At 40.1% G+C, this 26,625-nt stretch overlaps 1 protein-coding gene across 1 annotated transcript in view; it reads right to left on the reverse strand.

Moving 5' to 3' along the window:
* LOC120896091 (WSCD family member AGAP003962) overlaps positions 1-26,625 on the reverse strand; it is a 40,372-nt gene extending 13,747 nt beyond the window's left edge. Inside the window, exon 1 of the mRNA XM_040299942.1 lies at positions 25,875-26,625. The gene's annotated coding sequence lies outside the window, so the exon portion shown is untranslated. The remainder of the gene's footprint in view (positions 1-25,874) is intronic.

Here is a 26,625-nt window from a genome sequence, read left to right on the forward strand (position 1 = left end):
ATAATCCAAACCCCTCATTTGCATCCACTCTCGCTGTTCCTTTCTCTCTCGCGATAATTGACCGGTTCGAGCCGGGAGCGAAACTTCGCAAGCCCGGAAGCGAACTAAACCCTCCTCCTCGGTATTATGTTTTCCTATTGATTTTCCCGTTCGATTTGCATAGTTTTGGGGTGCTTCCCCCCACTCCCTCTGCTCTAACGGTCCTGTGATAGATTGTGGTATGTGTTTGTGCGTATGCTTACCTTTCGGCTTACGCTTGGTTCCACATTTTTTGTTTGTTCTTAGGCAGTAGACCCTTCCTGCTGGACGATAACGAAGCGCTGATTGTTTTTGTTTTGGATAAGCTTTTCGCCCTACCAATCACTTTCTCTGCCGAAGCTCGGTCCTGCTAATCTTCCTAATGCATGGCCCCAAATCAACGGTAAACGAAGGAACAAACTTTGGTTGAGGCCGAGACGCACCAGTATCGATTCTTCTGCGCCATCTCTCTCAAGGATGCCGGTTCGCAGCGAGGCGATGCTCTGCTGTTATGCCAAAGCACGTCCCCTTTTACCTGTAATCTGAAACGCAACGGCCACTCCATCCGTCCGTGGAAAAGGAGGTAGACTAATGGTGTAATGTGCCGCGCAAACGGACCATTCCGTGCCCAAAAATGATCATGATGGTTCGAATTACTTCGATGAAGAACAATAAGAGCAAAAAATGAATCTGCTCGCTTCACCCACAACCCGTCTTTTCACTGACAAGGGAGCCCTCGAAGCCATGAATCAGGCTACGGACACATTGGGCTACGAGCATCTCCATGGCACAAACATTAAATATCGGATTTTGCTCCACTCTTTCTATTCATGCCATCCATTCCCCGGTCCGGTCAAATCGTTGTATATTAATCACGGACCAAGGTGAGCAAGCCCCGGGAAAGTCTTTGCATTCGAAACGCACGAACGCACGGAAAGTTTGGTGAAATTTATGATTGAATCCTTAAGCAGTTTTACCACCTCCCGATGGAGAATTTTCCTCCCTGCCGTGCGGACGGACACTCAAGGTTTTGCGTTTTCTTGTGACCACCATCGCTTTTCTGAAAATGGTGTTTTTACAGCGTGTAAATATTCACGCTGAGAGGCATGGCTGTCTTTGAAGCCGAGCAAAAGCACAAGAAAGTTAGCACCGGTACCAGTAAACCCCGTTTCAACTCTTAACCTTCATCGCGCACCAGACGGCTTGCAGGTGGAGTGTTTAGATTTGACCTTCGATTATTGGCTGGTTGCCTAGGTTTCCAACCCACGAAGTCATTTCCATTTATTAGCATTGGAAGTTTTATGGCTAAGGGGTGGCACAGGACCCGGCCACTATTTCGTAATTAATGCAACCACCACCACCACCACCACGGGAGCACCTTTTCAGTGTTGGTGCAAGAAAGTGTGGTACTTACGAAACGCGATAGTAGCTTACAAACGCGATAGAGCATAGTCGGGCCATAGGCCACCGGGTTGGTTGAAGCAAATTTTGGGTTGGTCCTCCACCGGTCACCGAAAGAAGCCCGAAATGGAACTTCGATAACAGCATAAAGTGCGAGTTTTTATGAGCTGATAAAATATCCGATGGTACAGGGCCGGCCTCGTGGCAACAGCAAGCAGATGGCAGGAAAAGCAGGCGTTGGTTTGGGCAAAAAGCCACAGGAAAATAAATAATATGCTATTAGCAGGCTGATAAGGAGCCCATTTCCTACAGCCGATGGGTATGGTTTCTCTCTTCTAATTTTGTTGTGTTTTGTGTAGCTGCTTGCCTGCTTTCCTGCGCAATGTGTCGCCTTTTGGAACGAAATTAGTGCAAAGGAAATTGACCGAAAATGCCAATGTTATGATTTTATCACGCATTGCTCTCCCATTTCTGGACCGAATATTCGTAGGGAGGCATCGTATTTATAATGCTACGAATATCTTATATGGCATGTTTAAGGCAAGACAGCTATTTGGGTCGGAAATTTTTGAGTCAGCATAGGAATGATGTAATAATAATTAAATAATTAAGTTGTACATTTGTGTCTTATTGCCATTTCCTTTGAAGAACGCCGAATTTTTTGAAAATTTAAACTTTTTGTAGATTTTGTAGAGTGACATCAACGTTTTTTAAATTCTTGCTAAGAAACATTAAAATCAATATTCAGACGATTAAATAAAAAAAACTTTAAAAATTCAAGCAAAATATACAAGAGCTTACATAATAGATCCCGACATTCTTCCTATTTCATAGACGGTAAATTTAAGTCATTCTAGTTCATCCTACGTAGCTACACAAATTTTACAATGATATCCTATTATGTTCAAAAGTATTATGAGATTATGGTGTTGTTATAATATTGTAAAGGTACCAGTTTGGAGTACCTTAAATAAAAACAATATTGGCTGTAAAAATATGTTCTTTTTTCATAATATTTCATTTTGAAGTCATTTTTAGAGTTCATGAGAAACATATGTAAAGCCCAAGGGACATAAATTAACATTTCAAAAACTTTATTGTCCCGGGAGTGCTCAAGTCCGCATCACTTCATCTTAGCAAAGACTGATTAACCCGTTGTGTGGAATTTTTCTAGTGTATGAATCCTATCGATATCTTTCTTTAGCGTCAATATTATAATGTGCAAATTTATTTTAAAAAAGAAGAAGATAAATGAGGATAAATTAGAACGATCATTAATGGATAAAATAATGTAAATTATAATGTTCATTACATATTATTACCACAGATGACGAAATTCCTATTTCAGTCACTCATTTTATTGATTTCGTTATCGTGTTACATTTCTCATCCAATTTGAACATGTTTTGCCAAACAAGATAATAAAATGTGATTTCCGTTTTACCCTCACACAATCACCAACCACGCCCGCGATTACGCAGCCTAGAGGACAACAACTACAGAAGATATCAACAGTTCGGGAATTTGGTCGGTGCTATTTTTTCTGTCCACACGGAACACAATTATGATTAATATCTTGTTTGTGTGCCGTAACACATTACGCCCTATCCAGCGTTCAAATCGAGATCCGCAAAGAACACCAACAAAAACTGATCTTGTTCGTTCTCTCTGTTGATGTATTTTTTTTTCTTTAGCTTGTTTTGTTGTTGCGGTCAGCAGGTATCATCACTCATCTCGCTATTTATATCGAGGCGCTAGCATCGGCGGGAGACCCCCACAGGCGATGTAACATGCTCGTAATGCGAAGGTCACCAGCATGGTGGAGTTCCCGCCTCCATAGCATTCCGCAGCCGTGTTGCGTGCTGGAATGAAGAGGAGCAAAAATAAAATGTGCATGTCCCCGTCACCAACATTTCGAACACGGAATAACTGCGATGGTTTTGCGCTAAAGGGGTGATAAATAAAGTGGGATCGGTTTGCTACTGAGCTATAATTATCACCGCGTCCCCTGGTACTACATTACACGGAGAAGCACAGAATTATCCAATAATTAAACTGCCCCATCATCGGTAGCCAGAGCTGTTAATTAATGATGATCGTTTCTGAATGCGGTTTTTGGATTGTGGTTGTAGAATTTCGACCCAAAAATGATGACACTGACATGTTCGGTACATCACAAAAAAGTTAAACAATCGTTCAACGCTCCATACTCATTAATTTACAAGAAGTCTTCATTGCAATAAACTCAAATAAACATCCAATCAAAAGGAGCGATCTTGAAAACCATTTCATTCCGCAGCAATACACGCTCAAATGCTTGGAAAACATGATAAAAAGCTACCGAGCATTTCGTGTAAAACGTGTACCTTCCACTCGCTGCCTTTCTGTTTCATGTACTTTCTGAGCTTGTTTTCAGTTTTTCATCAGCTTCCGAGAACGGACCAAAGATTTGTTGGCTCATCGTACAGTCTCCTACGCACACGATTGTCGTTTTCATTGAAGCTTTATCTGGTGCCAAAAAAGCTTCCTACTCAAACAAAGACCGATTTCTTTGCCGTTGCACTTGATTCCGTCTTTTCGCCTTTTCCTCTTCTTTTCAACGCCGGACTTTCTTTCTTCGCTTTGTAGACAATGACCGTGAGCGTGCGGAGCGGAGGAAAATTCATTTTTCATAAGTCCATTTGCCTGTGAAGGCTAACAAGCGTGTCTATGTGAGTGGTGCTGGGTGCTGGCCAACTGCCAGATCTTGTCCAGTTTTCCTCCAAAAATGTCGGCAAAGTTGCGACTGCATAGGTAGGTAGGCAGGCTGGTAAAAGAAGGTGCAGAATCACGCAGAGAGAAAAGTTGTCGGCGTGTCTGCATATGAAAAGGCAAGGTTATGTAATGGTGAAGCTGAAGAAGGTGGTTCGCCAAGCCAATTGGTGGTAAGATAGGCTGTAATTTATGGGACGTTCATAAATCGGAAAGAAATTATGTGTTAAGAATGGAATTGGCGTATACATTAGCCTGGGAAAGGTTCTTTGCATGCTACTAGTGCCAGATCATAAAGGTACCTATATTTGTTGAAAATTTCATGAGCACTTCAGCAAAGTAAATGGTCATGAGTTTTTACAGTTCTTTTTAAATTTTAGTGAGTAGAACTTCGTGCGCAAAAACTGAAAAGAAAAAATTGTAATTTTACTTCAGTATTTCAAAACCTTCACTTTTTTTTTAAACATTGAAAATGTCTAATGGCGTTTTGTAAAAATAATTCGTAGATAATTAAATCAAATTTATTTAAAAATTAAAGAATTAATCCTTTTATCTAGACTACACACAACGAGGCTGGGTATTTATTTTATAATTTAAATTTATGAACATGTAGGAACATGTTGGAATTGCACAGGAATTGCAAACATTTCAATTGATTGCCAGTATTTTTAATAACTTCTGAAGTTCATTGTTAGTTTCCTTTATGTGTTTTTTTCTTCAAAAGATTATTTTTTTTCCTTTGCGGTACGATCCCATTGCATACATTGTCATTTTAATTTTATTCCTAATATTGAGTTAAATTAGTAATTAGTTTTGGTTGAGACTTTATCTTACCCTATCCTCTGCCATTTGAACATGCATCGAAGATAAGAAAAGTATTTGAAAGTCATTTGCTTTTCTAATTTTATAGGAATTTGCATAGAATTTACAAAGTGTATTTTGTTGCTCTGTTTTTTTTTTAAAGAGGACTCTTATAATTTCTAGGAACATGTAAATTGTTAATGGTTTAGCTGTAGAGTGGAATTGGCTAAATCACACCTTATCTACTAACTGCATCAGACTCACAATGACGGTTTGCTTTTAAGGCAGAAACCTTGCTCGCTGATACTACACAAAACAAGTCAAATGAGCTTTTATTTCGCAGACCGTAATCTCAATGACCAACCACAATTCCAATCCTGTGTACCAAAGCAGAACAAAGAGGATAATTACGTGTTTCTTCCTTTCCTTTCGTTGTGTGGACAATATTTTGTCGTACCCATCAGCTTCATGTTTAGCGGTGGTAAAGTTATGTTTCGATTCGGTTGTGCTACAGCCCACTTTAATAGGTTGCCGAAACTATTGTCTTATAAGAATCAGTTGTGCCCGAGACGAGTTTGCTTGTGATGAAGGGATAATGATTGTTCAGCAAGCATGAGTATGGGACGTAATTTAATTCTCCCCAATGGGACAGTTTGAGCAATGATTGGGCTTTCTTATGTTTGCGTGTATCGAAAGAATATTTATTGCAACGATGAGACAGGTAAACAAGTAAATCGGATGTTGTTAAACTGAAAAGGTTACTAAAATGTTCAGCAAAAAGGAATGTAGTGTTATTTTTGGGTTATTTTTGTATCACAACTTACACATAACTTTTTTTCAACCATAATCATACAACATGATATGATATGCTCTACAGTATGCTATAAGCAATTGAAAATCTCTGTTTAGAACAACTTATAAACGAAGTTTCTAATGCTTCACAAATTTTGGATCACACCCTATACCCGCACAAAGCGCATAATCAAATTTGTGCAACTAGCAACGACCAATCCCGTCCGGATGCGAATGTGACCGTTAATACATCCAAAATCTCACATAGTCAAAGCCTCATAATTACTTTACGTAGCGCGCCTAGGCTGTGAATAGCCAGCGTACCACCGACCTGTTCCCATTTAAGTGCAGTTCAATCGAACGAGCAGAGCTTTCATCACGCTGCGTCGTACGTGCAATTAGTGCAAGACAAACTCCTGAATGCTTGGAATTAGATTTTGATGATAGCTCAATTCGAATGACACGGAACAGCATGGCGACCGTTTCGGTACAAACTACGCTGCAAATGGAAATCATACGAGTCGGTGGGATAGGTAGCCGGTGGTAAAGTTATGTTTGACTATGTGCTTGACTTTGCGACACGAGGTTGATAATCCTATTTGATCGGTAATGCAACTAATGCTTCACCTAGGGTGAATGTGTCAACATGAAAGAAGCTTAATCATGAGTTCCGGACACGACACGGGAGCGATATCAGTCGTTGGTATTGTATTATGATTAGTGTTGTTCTGCTGGTTCGGTGAGTATAGTCACAGTCATGTTTACCTCTAGATGGGTAACTGAATGGTAAACAGAACAACTAGGACTGTGCTATGTCTCGAAAAGTTTCACAGCATATGTGCACTGTTGTTCAACACAAAGAATAGGTGTTAAGATCTAACAGATCTAAAGGTTTTTAATGAAGTTAAGTAAAAAAAATACTTTAACCCCAACAACGTAAGAAAGTTACCAAGTTTAAGATGCAACTGTGGAATTGCATAAGGCATAATTAAACTTTTAAATTAGTTTTCCCTAATACCTGTTTTCGATGTTATTAGTCTTTACCTCTAAATTGCAACATACTGGTAATTTATATCAACCTCTTTGAGTTAAACATTCAACAAAAAGCTACATATTTATGTGACAGTATAATGGAAAAAAGCAATAAAAGCACACATACCGAGTAAAGAGCAACAAAATTCCATCGAAAACAAACCATCCCTCGTTGGAATCGAGAAGCAAACAAGAACAATGCGATTTATCGAGCTCCTCTTGACTTTTGTAGCACGAAATGCCTGTGTAAGAAGTTTTTCCACCAACTTTACCTAATTCGGATGTTACAGGTTCCGAGGAAATGATAAATAAATGTTTCCATCTTGGCTTCGGTAGTCACATCCGACCAACAGACAGCAGCGGCAACGATTCAAAGAAAACTCACTCTCTCGGGAGCGAATCGCTTACTCAAGAAGAAACCATCGAAATGACTAAACATTTCCGGGAAAATCATACTTTATCGTTTTCGGTGGCCCGTTGCTCGTGATAGATGCCGTTGCTGCTTACGATATAATCACCCAGCTTTTTGCAATGTAAAACTTTGCAATAAAATGAGTAAGTGTGTTTAATTCAATGTGCTCGATGGAGATATTCGAGGAAGCATAAGCTTCTTTAAGATGATAGAGATGATTTTTCTTGCTTTCTGTCCGGAAAGATGCTGACAGAGCACCGCTGCGTTTTAGTTTTTTCATCACATCACAGGGCAGGAAGTGGTTTTTTTTTTCAGGGGGGAGTAAAATAACCTTAAAATTAGAAGCGTAGGAGGTCTATCGATCGTAAATTTAATAAAAAAAAATAGAAAAAAAATATCGGATAGCCACCAACCAAAACTAGATGATTCAGGCCGGCCGAACGATTTTTGGTAGGATGTACAGCATCATGATGACTAGCTGTTTATTTTTAGGTCAGTTAGGACAGGAAAAATAAGGTTGTTCATTTTCGCTGGGTATAAACCTATGTTAACAGAAGTTTTTGGGAGCCCGTTTTACATTCCGAAAAGAAAGAACGAATGAAGAAAAAAAAAACAGAACGAAAAACTCATTGACGCTCATACCCACATCAACCATCTACTTCATTAGTATTGACATAGTCATCTATACTCATTAGCATTATATTTTCTTCGGCTAATAACATTAAATGGTTGCTTTTTAATACACCATCATTTGTCCTGAGTATTAATAATTATGGTTTAGATTAAATAAAAATCACTATGTTGAGGGCCATTTGATGTTACCTATAATTGATTAGTGAACGTTTAAATCTCATTTCATAACAAAATACTAACGATACTTGAACAGATTCGTGTTACTAAAGCTTGATTTTTGTCTAAGATATGTAAAAAAGTACAATTTATTTTGAATAAGTCAAAATAACCTAATATTTATTCAAGATTGACATTAAAACAGCAACAAACAAATATATTTGAGCTAATTTGCTATTCGATTTGATTGCATTGCAGACGTATTATATTTATTTTGACAATATCCTCATTTAATTAACATTCATTTAGAATGGTACGTATTTCGCCACAAAGACACCACATGGAAGTTATTAACATTATTTTATGGTCACGCTGGCACCGCTTAACTTATTATGGTCGTTATGACATTATTCTGGTCGAGAATGGCTGTTATACCTCATGTGAGCAGTACATATTTGTTTCGCTTAATTCCATCAACTTCTAAAGCAAATTGGTTCGGATGCCGTTCGCGTGTATGCAAATGGATCCGAAAACTTGCAGCATTGTGTTGCCGAAAACAGCAGCTCTCCTCTCGTCGAATGCACTCTGACAGCAACCAACCGATGGTTATAAAAAGGAAATGAAAGGACGACCACCCACTTCCAGTATTGTGCTTTGTTTCTGCATCTGGCAGGAAGCACTCCACTACACCACCAACCCTATTTGAGACCACCGGATGTTTCCCTAGAGCAACGCATCATGGTGCTCACTGCTCTATCGAAAACGGCCCCGTTCGGCGATAAACGGTAGAGTAATTGAATTTCCAGAAACCCATCATAAATTACACACACACACACACACGTATACACCAAAACCCCAAAACTGCACTAATGTACGGTGCGACACGGCGGTGTGCTGTGGCAGTGCTATTAGGAAACTTCATGATGGGAACACTTTTCACTGTGTTTTCGATGCTCCAAATTGACCGTGATCGAGTATCGGGCTGTGTGGTAGCATTTTAAGCTGGACCACTCTTCCAACGAGAAAATTTGTCGCACTTTAGTTTGATCAAAGGATGATGATATTGTGCCAATTTCAAACTATCTACGATACGGTTTTCTGAGCGTTAAATGTGTTCTTTGGCAAAACGGAAAACAACAGAATACGGATACGGTATGTTTAAAATTATATTTTTGTTTTTTTTTAGTGAAATAATACACAAATAAACAAATTGTATTTTACAATAGGATCATCATTACATTATATTTTTCCTGAATAGAATATGATTGGAGTTTAATTGGATACGTTTTTACTGAAACGATATTTAACGGTTTACAGTTTGACATGGGCCGATATTTTCATTATATCCATATTAAAATGTGGTAATGTTTGAATAATTGTTTATACAATGAAAAATATACTCAAATCATGAAATTATCATGAATATTCCGAGAAAAGTATACACTCTCCGAAACATTATAAAATTGCAAAACTAGGTTAAATAATTTGATACTAAAAGCAAGTTGTGGAGTTTTTTACAAGATTTCAAGCTTGCACAAATGTATTAAAATGTCCAGATGATTATACTATTCAAGGAAATGGAATATACTCCTACCAAACCATTGTAAGCTGGGAGAATGATGCCAACAACCAAGCTAAAAGAGAAAGAATATTAAATTACCATCATCAAGATTTATCACAGACTGCAAGAATTTTACATCCTCGGCCAGAGTTACTATAGTTAAGAGCCAAACATTTCTAGCGAATCGAATAATGGAGACGCCTAATAGCATGGCACCATAACGAAAGAATTACTAAAATGTCTATAATTGTAATTTTAACACCTGACAGTGCATGTCGGACTCTTTTAAGAAAAATAACAAAAGTTTTGTGTTAACATTGTAGTACCAAGCGTATATAAACTAAAAGGAACATTATGAGCTTTATTTTCGTTAATCAAAGTTAATTCATCAGGACATTCATAAATAACTTAATATAAAAAGTATCACACATCAATGGAATGGTGCAAAAACACCAATCAATCAAAAGATAAATAAATAATGATTTCTTTTTCAAACGCTTTGGTATAAATATGCTGTATTTTGGTTGCAACTAGCATGAATAAAATCACGCGCTAACAAAACCACACGAAAAAAACAGCTCTGCAACTGCTGTGTGTGACACGTCGCCCGTATCGGAAACCCAGATGCATTCCAAACAACGTTCCATCTACTCCATTTACTGTCCATTGTAATGTGATTTTGCCTACGTTGCCAGCAAACCACGTAAGCTCGTACGCAAAGGTTCCAGGGCGTGTCAGCCTTATGTTACACGCTCCACTCGAACGTACCAACCGTCGAACGGACTAACGACACCATGCTGGATTCGAAAAAAAAAGAAGAAAATATAACAAACAAAAAAGCGAGTGCATCTTTTCAATTCAATCGACCACTAGGTGGTTAAAATTTTGGTACGCTCTCAACGGACGCCACCGAGTGCAGCATTGCGAGCGGCAGTGTTCCTACCGAGCAACAGTGTTTGGTTGACTTTTTATGATCGCGCACATATGGGAGACTGTGTTTATGCAACGATACTGCACCTACCGCTTTGCTACCCCTTTAGTGGCCGTTAACGTCTGTTCTGCTCGGCGTATGTGCGTATTTCTTTTTTTCCTTGTTGTTGTTGTGAGAATCGCTTCCGTAACATCTGTGTTTTGCTTGCGCTTCCAGTTCTGGGGTTCTGGATCAGAGAAAAACAAAAAAAACTCCGATCCGATCGTACACTTTTTCATTCACCCGTACACTGATTTGCATACCCTTTCGTCACGGGTAACGACGCACAGTGTCCGAAGTGTGTTTGGTGGTCACGGCACGTTTTTCTGGTCAGCGAACGGAAAACCAACCCCGGAACGTACGTAACGTAGGTGTCAGAGAAGGGTAACAAAATTAGCAGAAACCCAAATGTGTGTGTGCGTTTTTCTTTGCTTCTTTTACTGTTACTAACATTACGCATCTGTACCCAGCATCCGTTGGGAGCGGAGCCGTAACAAGGGAATGTAACGGAAGATGAAATATGTGTGTTTGAAAGAATGGCACCATTCTTCTGTGACGGTTGATGGAAGCGACCGTCCTGTGTAGCTCGGCACCGTTCAATTGCTTCTGCAGCACACGTAGCGCGCGAACATGTGTGCCAGTGACGGTGACTGTGAGATCATTTTTCGATCGCCATGAATATTGACTTTCGAGTCACATATCGTCACGAAAAAGAAACAAGAGAGTACGATTTGCTGGGTAAATGGAATCCGAAGTGAGGAAATCGACGAGAACGTTAAATACAGTAAGTAATGGTTTCTATTTTTCAAACTAAGCCGTGCTTAACAGCTTCATTCAATATGACTCACATTGAGGAATGGTTGTACCCGAGTTAAGAAAAAGATAAATTTTAATGTTTCTCGACAAAAAATTGAAAAAGTAAAAAACACAACTCTGTTATTATTTAATAAGGTTAGGCTATTTAATTATAAATGTGATAGAGCTGATTTAATATTTCATATGATAATTATATAATCGAGAATTACCCGTTGAAAATTCAAAATTGTTCGAAAGAGTTTTGAAAGTTTTTACATTTTGTGTTGCTTACATGATAAGCTAACACTTGCTAGCTCTTCAAAGCAATCATATTCTCGGCCGTTAGCGAAAGTACATCATAGCCTTACACAGTAACGGTGAAGTGTGTTGAACATTTCCGCCTAGAAACCAGCACCGTGTGACAGAACGACCAAGGATCCATGTGACAGACGCGCCACAGCTGCTCCTGCAGAATGGAAATTCTTTCCAAAACCTTCAACACGATCTACCGGTAGCACTGCAGTCACTAGAAAAGCCTTCGCGCTCTAACGAACCAAAACGAAACCCTTCCCTATGGTGAAAGTGTCCCTATGGCTGTCAACTACGGCAAGCACGGGCAGGAAATGGGAACTGCCAACCAACAACCAAAGACAACCGACATGGGAAGGACAGTGGCGTACATTGCTCAATTTCCATCACCTTAACAACCGTACGGGACTGTGAGTGGCAGTGGCCTGATACGCTATCCAACGCATACGGTGGAGGGCGCTACAACCCATGAATGGACGTTTCTGCCGGGGATCCCGACACACACACACCCGCAATGTAATGCACGGAAACGGGAACATGGAATCTGGTAGAAAATTACATTCGCCAGCATTTCGCTCTAGAAAATGCTTCGTTTCATCACCGCAGATTTGCGGTGTGGAGTTCATTCGATGCATGCGTAGGGATCGGGTTTTGGGTCACTGTTTCGACCCAAAGTGGACCAGCACGAGTGGATGTGACAGTACTGCCTGTCGAATGAAGTTTCCAATGCATTGTTTCAGCAGTTGCTGCTACAGCAAATTCCCTTGTTCTAGGAAGAAATGCAACTATACATCGTTAACGATCCATTGTTGAATGCATAACAAAAAGTGAATTCATCCGACGAGAGGGTTGGAGCTGGTATTCCCATTAGCGTTCGGATTGTGGGAAAAACAATTTAGTTACTCTTTCTAAATTGTTTTTCCACAATCCACAATAGGACAAAGCAACGTAACATAGAGAGGGTTTTGAAAAACGTTACTTTCGATATAGTTTGCGAACTAACTGTTATGTAAATGTTATCACAACGGATCCGACAAAGGATCCGTGTCGAAAGAAGATAGAAACAACAAGGACACACCCGTGCGGTGACATTTGACGGACATATTTGCATTGACATTTGCATCTGTTACGACTGGCTGATACGTTGGAACCATACTTTGCCTGCTCGCTACATGTGAAAGCTTTGCCGACCGGTTCTGTGTTGACATTGAAAAAAGAGGTGACCCTTCGTCCGAATGCAACTAGAAACATCCCTGTGAAACGAGAGTGTGTTTTCCAGGATGTCCGATCCTCCCAGCTGGCAAAGAGCTGGAGGCGGTACAGCATTATGCAATCGTACAATGGGACCGCATGCATCTATAACGGCCTCATCAGTCATCATGGGTCAAAGTTTCTGTGTATGAACTCAAATGCGAGCTCTGTATTTGATTATTTGGTAAAGTTTTGTGCATACAATTAATTCACTGCAGTAGATCTGCTAAAATGTACTTTTACTTTTAATAGTTTCAAGAAAGCTAAACGTTGCCATTTTGTGTCGTAACATGAGGAACCGGTTATAAACAAATACAACATTGGAATGGATTATGAAATTATAACTGTGCGCATGAACTACTGATCTAATCCGATTGAGAGAAAACAATTTACCGCACCATTGTTTACACCGTTAAAAACATAACTTTTCCGCGACCAGCAAAGAAGAACCAGGCAAACATATATAATTCTATGTAATTTGCAACCTTAAGCAAAACATCTTCACGTTGTAGTAAAAGTTGAAAACGACTTGAACTAATCTGTGCTACTTAATGCAAAACTTACAAAGCTCCATCTCATCGAAAAGTATACTCATCAGCGGCTTCAATTGTTACTTGCCGACTCGGTAACGCTTCGGTGGAAATGGTTTGACAGTGTCCTCTTCCTACTAAATTTTCATCTCGGGACCGTTCAACGAAAACACCCATCACCACGCCTCCATTTAGGGGTTTTTTTGGCATCCGGTCATGCTGAACGAAATTCAAGCCCATTTCGTCCAGCACACTTGAAACTCTTTTCTTAATGCTATACACAGGAACACATCTTTATGCAGGGATGAGAGACAGACAGAGAGAGAGAGAGAGAGAGATATAGAGAGAGAAGAGAAGAGAAAGGAAAGGAGTGAGAAAATGGGAGGGAGAGTGAGGGCAGACGCCGTTGATGCAGTAAATGTAAAACTCTCGTAACTCGTAACTGCCGTAATGGGAGGTTATTTTTGCAAAGTCATAAGGTTTGGGACGATCGGATTATGTCTGAAGCTGTGCTAGTCGCAGCTTTCCAATCTGTACCGTATTTCGCCAATTCATATCATCATCTTACAGAGTACCGGTTATCGTCCGGAAAGGGATGATCAAGTTCATGCTCAACCCGAGCTCGAACCTCTTTCGCCCAATGAATTTCGTAAACGCATCAACACAACCAACGACATGATGGTCATATATGAAATTATACCATGCTAACACACTAATACACACAATGAGAAAGTTTTACATTTTGCATGAAAGATGCTTGAAAGGATTTTGGTTTCGCTGTGCATGCGAAAGGTCCTTAAAGAAGCTTCTGCAACAAAGCGTTTGAGATAGAGCGCTACGCTGTACGCTGATTACACTGTTACAAAAGCATCGGACCAGAATTTTTAGATCAGATCCGAAGAAGGCAGTTTGTTTTCATACATTAAACTCAATCCACGTGCAATATTATCTTGTGCTAGCTCAAGAACACACTCACACCGTCATTATTCTTCGCTCTTCCTTTGCAAACCAAAGCGAAAGAAGCGATTACGAAGATCTCATTTGTTTGTTTACTTGTTTCCTTGTTCCATCGGTCCTCGGTTCATTACGCTTGCGATGCAATTTCCCCCGCGTACTGACCGTGTCCTTGCGCTCTGTTTGTAGTTCGCTGCTGCAAGCTGCATTTCCATGACAACGCAATTTCCTCTCAGCGATCGGCCCGGGATGAAACAGCAAATGAAAGACACTCGGGGCAACGCAGCAGCGCATTCTTACCCAACGCATCTGTCCAGTGGGCGTTGTGGTACGAATGAAGCTTCCTTTCAGCATTGATGAGAAAGCCCTTGGAGGGCTTGAGCTTTCATTCTACTCTGTCATCTGATACCCCCCACCTCCTCCCACCCGTTCAACCGATAAGCAATCAGAAAGAGCGCATTGCCTCGAGGAAAAGTTTTCCGCCATCATCGACATGTCGATAGGCGGCGAAGAAAAGTCCGAATCGACTGCAATTGCTGGTTGATTATATCGGGCAATCAAGCATTTTTAGGGCAGCTTCTCTGATGCATTCCGTTCGGAACGGGAAAAGAACAAACCCGGGACTGCTTAATTTGGCAAGTAGGGTGGAAACAATTATAAAATTTTAACTTTTCTCATTAATTAGGGTAGAACTAGGGCAGTACTCCTTGAATTGTATGCAATATAATTTCATTTTGGCCGGTGTAGAGGTGCAGTCGTCAACTCGTACGACTTAAAACGTCATGCGGCCTGTCATGGACTCAAGACCAGAACCGTGCTTTTATAGGTAGGACTGACTATCCTGCTATTGGGTAATCCATAAGTCACTGAAAGCCAAGCCTGCTAGTAGTGGTACAGGTCGACAACGGTTGTTGAGTCAAAGAAGAAGAAGATAACTGCAGATTTCCTTGAATTGTATTACAAAGTTGTCAAAAAGACAGTTTTAAACTATATGCTTTGGGCGGTCCCGTAGTACAGTCGTCAACTCGGACGACTCAATAACATGCCCGTAATGAGTTCAAGCCCAGAATGGACCGACCCCCCGTAGCAAGTATTGGCTATCCGGCTGCATGGTAATGAATTAAGTCTCGAAAGCCTGTATAGCCCGGCATGTCCGCGTAGGGACGTTAGACCAAATAGAAGAAGAAGAAACTAGATGCTTCAAAACGGGTGGACCGGACCAGTAAATTATGCATTTTTTTAAGTAAAAGCGCCATTTTACTTTTACTTTAATATTTTCCTAGAATCTGTGGTTTTGCTAAGATTCAATCCTGGCCTGTCAAAATGAAACAAAAATACCAAATGAAAGGAATACAAGATTCTTCAAACAATTTTGTTCCATCGAATGTTTTGTCTTTATCTAAACCGAACACCTGTAGGAATTATTGTCAAATTTATTGAAAAGCAATTTGGTTCACGTTCGATTCAGCGTTTAATAAATCGGAACTCTTGATCGGACATTCAATTTTCCAACCATCATTCGTGCGGCAGTGTACCACAAAGCGCTTTTTCATTGTCAGTCCACCGCGAGCGCTTAACGCTCGTGATCCATTTCACGCGCGTCGCTGAACGCGGAAAGAATTGCTTGAAATTTGCCTTCTGTTTGACTTACTTCCTTCCGCTTCGGATGCGCCGGGATATGTACGAACGCGGCAGGCGTTGAAACAAACAATCTTTCTCGAGGCTCAATGCCACTGCCGCGACTGGAAACTGTTCCGTAGGGTTGTATTTTTATTTTTTTTCGTTCGACGCGCCTCGTTGTTTGTCGTGTTGACGAGGCAAACAGCGTCGATAAAGTGGCCGGATTGTGAGAAGCGTGAAAACGCGAGGCCATAGATGCGTGTGCCTGTGAGTGCACATTTATGGCAGCGAAAGTCAACACACACATAACTTCTAACGGCATCGCATCTCTTTGTTTTAGCTGTTTCCTTTTTGCTTTTCGTGTTTTTGCTGTATATCGCTTTTTAGCAGGATATCCAATCCATGAATCCATGAATAGGATGTTGCCAAAGTTTCGGGAGAAATACATTCATCGTAATACGGAAACCGGGTACGGTTTGGGGTTTGGGTAGATCCTTGAACCGAGTGCTTGTGTAAGGTAAACTTTCTACTTCTCTCCTATCTCCTTTACTGCGACGGAAATCGTCGTATCTTTGGCATTGGATTTGGTTAGTGTTTGTAAATCTTCCGCTTGATCGCACCACGTTAAACTGGTGGCTGATTGATGGATGCCTGAACGACGAAGCCACTGTATCAAAGCAGTGGAACCGTAAAATTCTGCACCCACCCGAGCAGGTGGTGTGCCTACCCAGGGCGATATTACACATTTCTCGCCCCATCATGCGAACGTGTTGGGAAGCACCTGTCGCCATCGGGTCGGAAGTACAGTTCCCTGCCGCTTCGAATCGTCGTTAGCTAGCGCAAGTAATCCCTGGCAGCTGGTTTTCCTTTTATACTGTCCAACGAACTCTACCACTAAGGCAGTTAAAGAAAATGAACCAAATGAAAGTGTAATCGCAACCAACGGCCACCACCACCACCCGGCAGCAATGCTTCATTCGTATGCAAATAATATGCAAAGGACATGCGTCTCGGTGTAGGTGGCACAAAATGGATGCACGGTGGATGTAATTATTCGATCCACGCCTGGCACGGTGTAATTATTTTTATCGTTCTGCCTTCCCATGCACACACACATACCGCAACGTTGTTTACCAAGCCTTTCTGGAGGAACAGGTTTTGGGCAGGAATTTGGTTAAGCCGCTGCATAGTGAAATAGTGGCATTTAGTTACGTATGAAACTGGGCATGAATCACAGAAACACAGATTGAGGTTTTAAGCAGAGAATGTGTGCATAACCAGCACTTTGTGATGGAAAAAATGAGACTCTTGTATGAGGGCAATTCCATACAACGGGAGAGTATTCCTGCACTGTAGGATTTGTAACAAATGGTGTAGAATTATGCATAATTACAAGTTTTGCTATAATCATTGAGAAAATAGGAGCATACTGATTGCAAATAAAACACATACCGCTGATTAAAATTGTAAAAACCATGTATCATTTGTTTCCACGGTTCGTTCCTCTATATTATATAATTATCCACAAACTAAAACTTTTTCAAAATTATAACAAACAACAGTTCCATTACAATGAAATAAATTGTATCTATTTCATCCAATCACAAAAAAGATGATTAAAATGCTACGTTGTATTATCGAGTCAATTTTTTATCTGACCACATGCAATAATATATGTTTACACAATGATATATATTTTGCAATAAAATAGCCAATGGCAGTTGGACATTTCTTGAAATAAAATAACGATTTAAATGAGCATTTTAACTTGTATTTTTCACAAACTCCATTTATTCATGTTTAAAATAATACAATGGTTCGAAATTTCAACATGTTCTTTTAAATTTTATTTGAGAAATTAACGTTGAAACTGCTGCAGAATACCGTTAATATGCCGGTAAATACCGTTTTGCTTCAAATTACGAAAAAGCTTCAAATTCCGGACATTCATGATGTTTTTATTTAATTTCCTTACATTTTGATCCTAGCCATACCACTTTTAATTTTTTAGATGATTGCCATGATGTACTAGAATCAATTAAAAATGTTTAGTAAATAAATAGTTTTTGTCGGACAGTTGGTCACCACAGGCATTCTTAGCAGTTTAGCTTCAAGCCGATGCGAGTGTTATTTCTTGAATAGTTCCTATTAATCGTGTCCAAGTGCATAGAAATGCATGGGAATATATTGCGGAAGTGATTATAAACGTGAAAATAACAGTGTTTTATCGAATTGTGCTCTGAATTTCATCCAGAGTCATGTTAAATTCTGTTCGGAATTCGAAGCAAGATTTTGTATCTTGTTTTTAATTCCGGACAGCCGGAGTAAATTGAGATAAATTTCATAAAAATATGTGTTTCAACAGTGATAATGAGAAGAAAACAACAATAAGTGAAGATATATATGACAAATGCTTTGATGACCGTACGTTAAAGACTGTCAATTCGCAAAGAACTTCTTCAGTTCTATGCTTCTACAAGCACAAGATAAAAGCAACACCCAAAGCCGTTGTTTTTAAGACCATCGTTTTGTCGGTCTAGAGAATTCCTACACTCAGAATTGGGTGTTTAGAACATAAAATAAGTTAAAACTTAAGAAAAATGCAGCGTGAGTGTGAATTTGAAAAGAATTGACGTAATTATGAGGCTGTCTGGAATTTGAATCAAAACGTCCGTAATTTGAAACATGAGCTCGAAACTGTCCGGAATATGAATCAAAATATTGTTGTAATTTCATGATTTTTTGCAATGTTTCGAGCAAAACTATTGGAAATTTTATTTTTGTTCTCAAATGTAAAAGGTTTGCTTGAGTAAACTGAGTTATACAGAGCTTTGATCGATAATAATTGTATTAGTAAGAAAATATTACGTATCGAAATGCCTTAAGTGTCCGTAATTCGAAGCAATACGGTATGCATGCTTTGAGCGAATAATTTCGTAAGAGTAAACAGTGCTTCTTATGTTGTGTAGTGTGGTTAACAATCTCACAACGTTACAAGTTTACAACTACATACACCATACTTTATATAGCACTAGTTAATTTGGCCCGGTTGCAGGTTTTCGCAACAGATCCTAAGACGTGTATACTAACTGCAGGGCACATTTAAATTTTTTCATGCAAATATGTAGATAAGTAATCCTGCTCTCTTTTGATGTCTATTAACTGCTACTTTTTATGACCGTGTTGCTATTTTGGTACAGGCTTCCATCCTATTCTGATCCCGGTTTATAGCCCTTCCATATTTTTGTCATATTTACAAATGTTAGTGTTTCCATTATATTAGCAATCGTGGTCCGCTTTATTTCTCAGTATGTTTGACTATCGGCTTGACTCGTGGTACAGTCGTCAACTCTAACGACTTAACAACATGTCAATCATGGGTTCAACTTCCAGTATGACTGACTATTATCCTGCTATGGTCTATCCTGTTGGTTTAAAAGTCACTAAAACCAAGCCCCGGTGTGGCGCAGGCAGGCCTTGGCCGACAACGGTTGTAGTGGCAAAGAAGAAGATGTTTGACTATTCATTTTCTCAACCATATAGGACATACGAAAATTTAATTTAGTCATTCTGAACTTATGGAATAGTTACTATTAAATGTCATGATATGTTCATATGACAACCAACCAATCATTAGCAACCATTGAAGCTATTGAAGAGTGCTTAACTCTAATAAAACAATTAAACTAACTTCATTTAACCTTGTTGCTTCAACATGTGCTCATATAAAAAAGAACCTCTGACCCAGGAATGTCCTTATTCCGTGTGTATTATTGTCCCATTACTTTTCCCAGTAGGAGTTGCAGTTCATTTCAGTTTTATAGTGCAGTTCAGTTGTAATGCCACTGTTGGACCATAAAATTATTTTTCCTGCAATATATACTTTCAATGGATGATGGATGGATGATGAAATATTAAAATTAAATTATTCAGTTTTTTTTTAAATTTAACACAACTCGTACTGAGCCTTATCTAACAATCTGCGAATGGAGGCTCGATCCATGGGAAATATGAACCTGTTATATGCATGTTTTAAAGTTGTTCACTTAGTCCTAGTTATGCAGCTCCGATTGTTTCAATATATTGTATGGTACCACGCATTTTTGGGTTAATGTACAATGAAAAATTGTAATTGTTAAACGTTCATAGCGTACGATTTGGCAATCCTTTCAAGCAAGCATTTGACTGCACTTGGATGATGGTTCGAAGCAAGTACATGATAGTTCTAAGCAAGTCTTTTTATTTAAACGTTTTGAACTACACAAAAAACACTACTACGCATGATAAAACGGATGGAGCGAGGTAGAATCTCCACCACAGAATTATTTAGAATCACTGGGAATAATTTGATAATTATTGATACACTTTCAACACGTGTGTAGAAGAAAACAATGATGTCTTTTGATCTGAATATATGAATGATTCAATCACTCTACCATTGCTTGTTGCCTCGGAGAATGGAAACACCGCAAAGAAATAAAAATCATCCAAGCATCCATAGTTGGTTAGCAAAACCGTTCTATAGTGAGTAACTTTTTCGTACAGGAACATCCTATAGTGAGCAATCGTTTCACCTATGAGCGTAACGTGAGCGTAACGTGAGCGTCACCTCTTACTTCGTTTTGTATAAGGAGACTAGTTAATTTGGCCCGGTTGCAGGTTTCGCAACAGAACTTAAGACGTGTATACTGACTGCAGGCCATATTTAAATGTTTTCATGCAAACATGTAGATAAGAATTCCTGCTCTCTTTTGATGTCTTTTTACTGATACTTTTTATGACCGTTTTATTTCGGACACTCCTGAGGCAGGCCAAGACCGCAAAGCGGTTGTAGCGCCGGATAAGTAAGTAAATTTTATGACCGTTCTGCTATCTTGGTACAGGTTTCCATCCAATCCTTATCCAGGTTTATAGCCCTTCCATAGTTTTGTCTTATTTACTTATTTAAATGTTTTATTTACAAATGTTAGTGTTTCCATTACATTAGCAATCGTGGTCCACTTTCTTTTTCATTATGTTTGACAGTTGTCAACTCGTACGACTTAACAACATGCCCATCGTGGGTTCAAGTTCCAATATGACTGACTATTATCCTGCTATAGGTTATCAAAAAGTCACTAAAAACCAAGCTCCGATGTGGCGCAGGCAGGTCTTGGCCGACAACGGTTGTTGTGGTAATTTAGTTATGCTGAACTTATGGGATAGCTTCTATTAAATGTCATGACATGTTCATATGACATATGGGTCATCCATCCACAGGGCTCACTGTCACGGCTTATTATTGACCCGTGCCCTATGTTCTGCATGACTATTTGTGTACCAAGCAGCCATGGATATCCAGGAGTGCTAAATGCAAATAAAATCAATTAAACTAACTTCATTCAACTTTGTTGCATCATCAGCTCATATAAAAAAAAACCCATGGCCCAGGAATGTCCTTATTCCGTGTATATTATTATTGTATATTATTCCGTGGGAAATATAAACCCGTTATAAGCATGTTTTAAAGTTGTTCACTTAGTCCTAGTTATGCAGCTACGATGGTTTCACTATTTTGCATGGTACCACGCATTTTTGGGTTAATGTACAATGGAAAATTGTAATTGTTAAACGTTCATAGCGTACGATTTGGCAATCCTTTCAAGCAAGCATTTGACTGCATTTGGATGATGGTACAGGAAGCAAGTACATGATAGTTCGAAGCAAGTCTTTTTATTTAAACTTTTTGAACTACACAAAAAACACTACTACGCATGATAAAACAGATGGAGCGAGGTAGAATCTCCACCACAGAATTATTTAGAATCACTGGGAATAGTTTGATAATTTTTGATACACTTTCAACACGTGTGTAGAAGAAAACAATGATGTCTTTTGATCTGAATATGAATATATCAATGATTCAATCACTCTACCATTGCTTGTTGCCTCGGAGAATGGAAACACCGCAAAGAAATAAAAATCATCCAAGCATCCATAGTTGGTTAGCAAAACCGTTCTATAGTGAGTAACTTTTTCGTGGAAGGAAGATCCTATAGTGAGCAATCGTTTTACCTATGAGCGTAACGTGAGCGTAACGTGAGCGTCACCTCTTACTTCGTTTTGTATAGGGAGACTAGTTAATTTGGCCCGGTTGCAGGTTCCGCAACAGAACTTAAGACGTGTATACTGACTGCAGGGCATATTTAAATGTTTTCATGCAAACATGTAGATAAGCATTCTACTCTCTTTTGATGTCTTTTTACTGATACTTTTATGACCGTGTTGCTACCTTGGTACAGGTTTCCATCCAATCCTTATCCCGGTTTATAGCCCTTCCATAGTTTTGTCTTATTTACTTATTTAAATGTTTTATTTACAAATGTTAGTGTTTTCATTACATTAGCAATCGTGGCCCACTTTCTTTTTCAATATGATTGATTATCGGCTGGACTTGTGGTACAGTCGTCAACTCGTACGACTTAACAACATGCCCATCATGGGTTCAAGTTCCAATATGACTGACTATTTTCCTGCTATAGGTTATCAAAAGTCACTAAAACCAAGCCCCGATGTGGCGCAGGCAAGCCTTGGCCGACAACGGTTGTTGTGGTAAAGAAGAAGATGTTTGACTATTCCGCTATCATTGACCATTTTACAACCATATAGGACATACGAAAATTTAATTTAGTCATGCTGAACTTATGGCATAGCTTCTATTAAATGTCATGACATGTTCATATGGGTCTTCCATCCACAGGGCTCACTGTCACGGCTTATTATTGACCCGTGCCCTATCTTCTGCATGACTATTTGTGTACTAAGCAGCCATGGATATCCAGGAGTGCTAAATGCAAATAAAATCAATTAAACCAACTTCATTTAACTTTGTTGCTTCATCATGTGCTCATATAAAAAACCCATGGCCCAGGAATGTCCTTATTCCGTGTATATTATTATTGTATATTATTCTGTGGGAAATATAAACCCGTTATATGCATGTTTTAAAGTTGTTCACTTAGTCCTAGTTATGCAGCTCCGATGGTTTTACTATTTTGCATGGTACCACGCATTTTTGGGTTAATGTACAATGGAAAATTGTAATTGTTAAACGTTCATAGCGTATAATTTGGCAATCCTTTCAAGCAAGCATTTGACTGCATTTGGATGATGGTACAGGAAGCAAGTACATGATAGTTCGAAGCAAGTCTTTTATTTAAACTTTTGAACTACACAAAAACACTACTACGCATGATAAAACGGATGGAGCGAGGTAGAATCTCCACCACAGAATTATTTAGAATCACTGGGAATAATTTGATAATTATTGATACACTTTCAACACGTGTGTAGAAGAAAACAATGATGTCTTTTGATCTGAATATATCAATGATTCAATCACTCTACCATTGCTTGTTGCCTCGGAGAATGGAAACACCGCAAAGAAATAAAAATCATCCAAGCATCCATAGTTGGTTAGCAAAACCGTTCTATAGTGAGTAACTTTTTCGTACAGGAACATCCTATAGTGAGCAATCGTTTCACCTATGAGCGTAACGTGAGCGTGACGTGAGCGTCACCTCTTACTTCGTTTTGTATAGGGAGATTTAACTCCACCTGCGATACTTACAAACTTCTAACATCGTGTATCCGTTCGGGTTATGTGCTTCGTAGCGTACCGCGTGTTAAACTAACGTAGTTTTTTGGAGTTTCCAATTTATGTTGGTGCACATGTAAGGAGTAGTATTAGCTGCATTATTTTTAAGAAAAACAAAACAAAATGGTTCAAAATGTGATGGGAACTTGTCAGATAGCTCTCTTGTTTTTGTAAAGCTACTAATTTGATAATTTTGATATTACTAAAAGATATGTACTCAATATTGCTCCAGCTGTCGTATAGTCAGCCCACAGAGCAACATAACGAGCTCAGAGGCTGGAACCGGCGCAATAAACCCCTTTCGGAGATTGGGTGTCTTCAAGGATAGGAAACTGCAACTTGGGACCGAATGGTTTCGAAATCTTTTGGAAACATGGCCTTATCGACAAGACGTGCTTAGCAGTGAGCAAACCAAAGCAAAAAAGTAGAAAGATGTACTGTTTCATCGCGTGCATTACTAACACACTTTTTCAGATGCAAGTTTTCTTCGCGCAGGGTGCATGACTTAGTTCTGTACTCAAAACTTAGTTTAGCAATGCGCTATCTGTTGCTAAAGCAAAGGCGATTTTTGATAGATCTAGTTAAATGTTTCATAACTAAATCGCTCCACGAAGTTAACGATGATTTTGTTTATCAAGGTTTGCTTTATAGCAGCCTTTATTATGTTTGTATTATAATAATACATGATACTTGAGCTATTTATCGTTTAGCTATTATTCTGCATTATGTATTATTATATGTTGACTACGCGTTGGGCAGTGTGAATTAACAGTACCATATAAAATAAATTAGAATATCTTTTGTATTAAGGTAGGTCAAACCAATAAATATCGTATTGTACCATTAATTTTAGGTTTTAGCCACAGCATAAACAAAATTTGAAACGATAAATAGATCGCTTTATTCCTAGCGGTGCACACATTTCCCTGATTTCCCCTGATAATACCAGGTGGAATTAAATTCACGTACAATAGAACAAACCCCGCAACAACTGTGATACAAAAAAACAAGGAAAAACGTGCTTGCACATTTCAAACTGCGTTCAGCAAGAATTTGCTCTAAATTCTGAGCGATGATGATATGGTGGACGAAGAAAAACGCACAACACACATACAATACTCCTCCTGTTTCTCCTCTGCTGTCGTTTAAAAAATGGTAAGATGCAAACGGTTGCTTAAAATACGGGCGGCAGAGCATCACCACGTGTGTCGCCGACGACCCCATTCACCCCACCCGCAGGGGAAAGGGAAGCCCGGACGCGGTTGGTGGTCGTGGTGGGGTATGGATTTCGCGCTTGTTTGCTTCTATTTTCATTCGAAACCCACCCGCGACACCGCAACGATGCTGGTGGTTGTGCGATATTCACTGCACGAGATGCGCGCGGCCTGCACACGGGCTGAGATGCTGCTTTCTTTTCCTAGCGGGCTGTTGGTTTTACGGCATTTCGGAGTTGTGATAATTGTTTACCTGGGGATTTGGTGGCGGCACATCCAACGAACAGCACCAGCTTCACGCACTCCACACATGCTGTGCAAAATAAACAGAAAAAATAGGCAACGATGGCGCGTCGGTCGGTAAGCGTGTTTTATTTGCAACCCGCTCCACCCATAGCTCGTTAGGTGTGATCGATAGGAAAGGTGTACATAGCGGAACCACAGCGTCCAAAATTTATGTCCAGCTCTCAAGATCGATCTGGTTTGTATCACATTTCAGAGGAGGAGGAAAAAAGGCAAAACCATTTTCCATCACCCTTTTCCACATCCCACGCTCGCCCAGCAATGCTCCGTGCTATTGCTACGTAATGTTGATGGACAAAGAAGACCAAGGGGCGGCATTTAGTCCCATACAGGATGCGAGAATAAACGCCAAGCAAAAGTCAAACTTCGCGCAAGCAACACCGAGGAGTGACAGCAGCCTCGCCGAAAAAGTGTACCCGGAACAGCAGTCAAGGACGCAGAAGCCATCGCGCGAACCGTCTCTCGGGAGACGTTCGTCGTTGACAGTTGGTTTTGCTTCGTCCTGGCGACGACGCTTCCTACGATTGCTGGGCGAAGCAGAATCTTACGGATGACACTTGATTGCTGCTTTTTTTTCTTTTCGCTCCCATCTTCTCAACCTTCTAGCTGCTGTTGCTGTTTTGCAAACATCCGGCACTGTTGGTTCGTTGAAACCCCCATCGGCCACCACGCATTTCGGCAACGACTTTTCCGTTTTTCATTGCATCATTAAAGAATTTGGCTTTCACTACTAACCTTGTTTGCGCGTTCCTTTCTGACCCGGTGCCCGTTGCTGGCCGTTGCTAGTGATGGTGAACAAAACACACCAGCGCAGGAGAGGGTGTAAACAAATTGGGAAAAGGAGAAGTGGGTCTCCCTTCCGGAAAGGTGGCTAGTGCTAGCTGTCGGTGCTAGCTGATAGCGCTGCTGCTGCTGCTGCTATCCTTCGCGTTTTCCACTCACTATAGCGGTGTAGTGCGGTGCAAATCACAAATCACGCCCAAACAAGCGACACTAAACACGACACGGGAGTGACACAGAAAAGGGACGCTTGAATACGCCCGTTTGTTTTGCCCGATTGCTCGCAAAAGCCAAGGCCCCTGTCGAAGCCACCCCGTTGGCTCGGTCGGGTTTACACACTGGCACAACACTACTTCTGCTGCTGCTGCTGCTGCTTCACGTTATTCCTTGCTGGCGCATCCGCACACATCCAAGCAACGTGGGAATGCACACAAACACACATGCGTACGTTCGATGGTTCGGTTCGCTGTTGCGTTCAAGACGTTGTCGGGCGACTACTAACCCCGCCGAGATTAGTGGCGCGGTCACGCACAGTACGCAAACTAAGCTGGTGGGGCGGGGAGCAGGTGCCTGTTAGGCCGTCAACGTTCGGTCGCGGTTTCGAGTAGACTGAGACTGTATTGCCAAGCGTCGCGTAGTTTTCTGCACTAGACTACACAGTGCAAGTGCGAAAGCAGAGGAGAGAGGTGCGCATACACACACACAA

This window comes from Anopheles arabiensis, chromosome 2 (assembly GCF_016920715.1).
Source record: "Anopheles arabiensis isolate DONGOLA chromosome 2, AaraD3, whole genome shotgun sequence".
NCBI lineage: Eukaryota > Metazoa > Arthropoda > Insecta > Diptera > Culicidae > Anopheles > Anopheles arabiensis.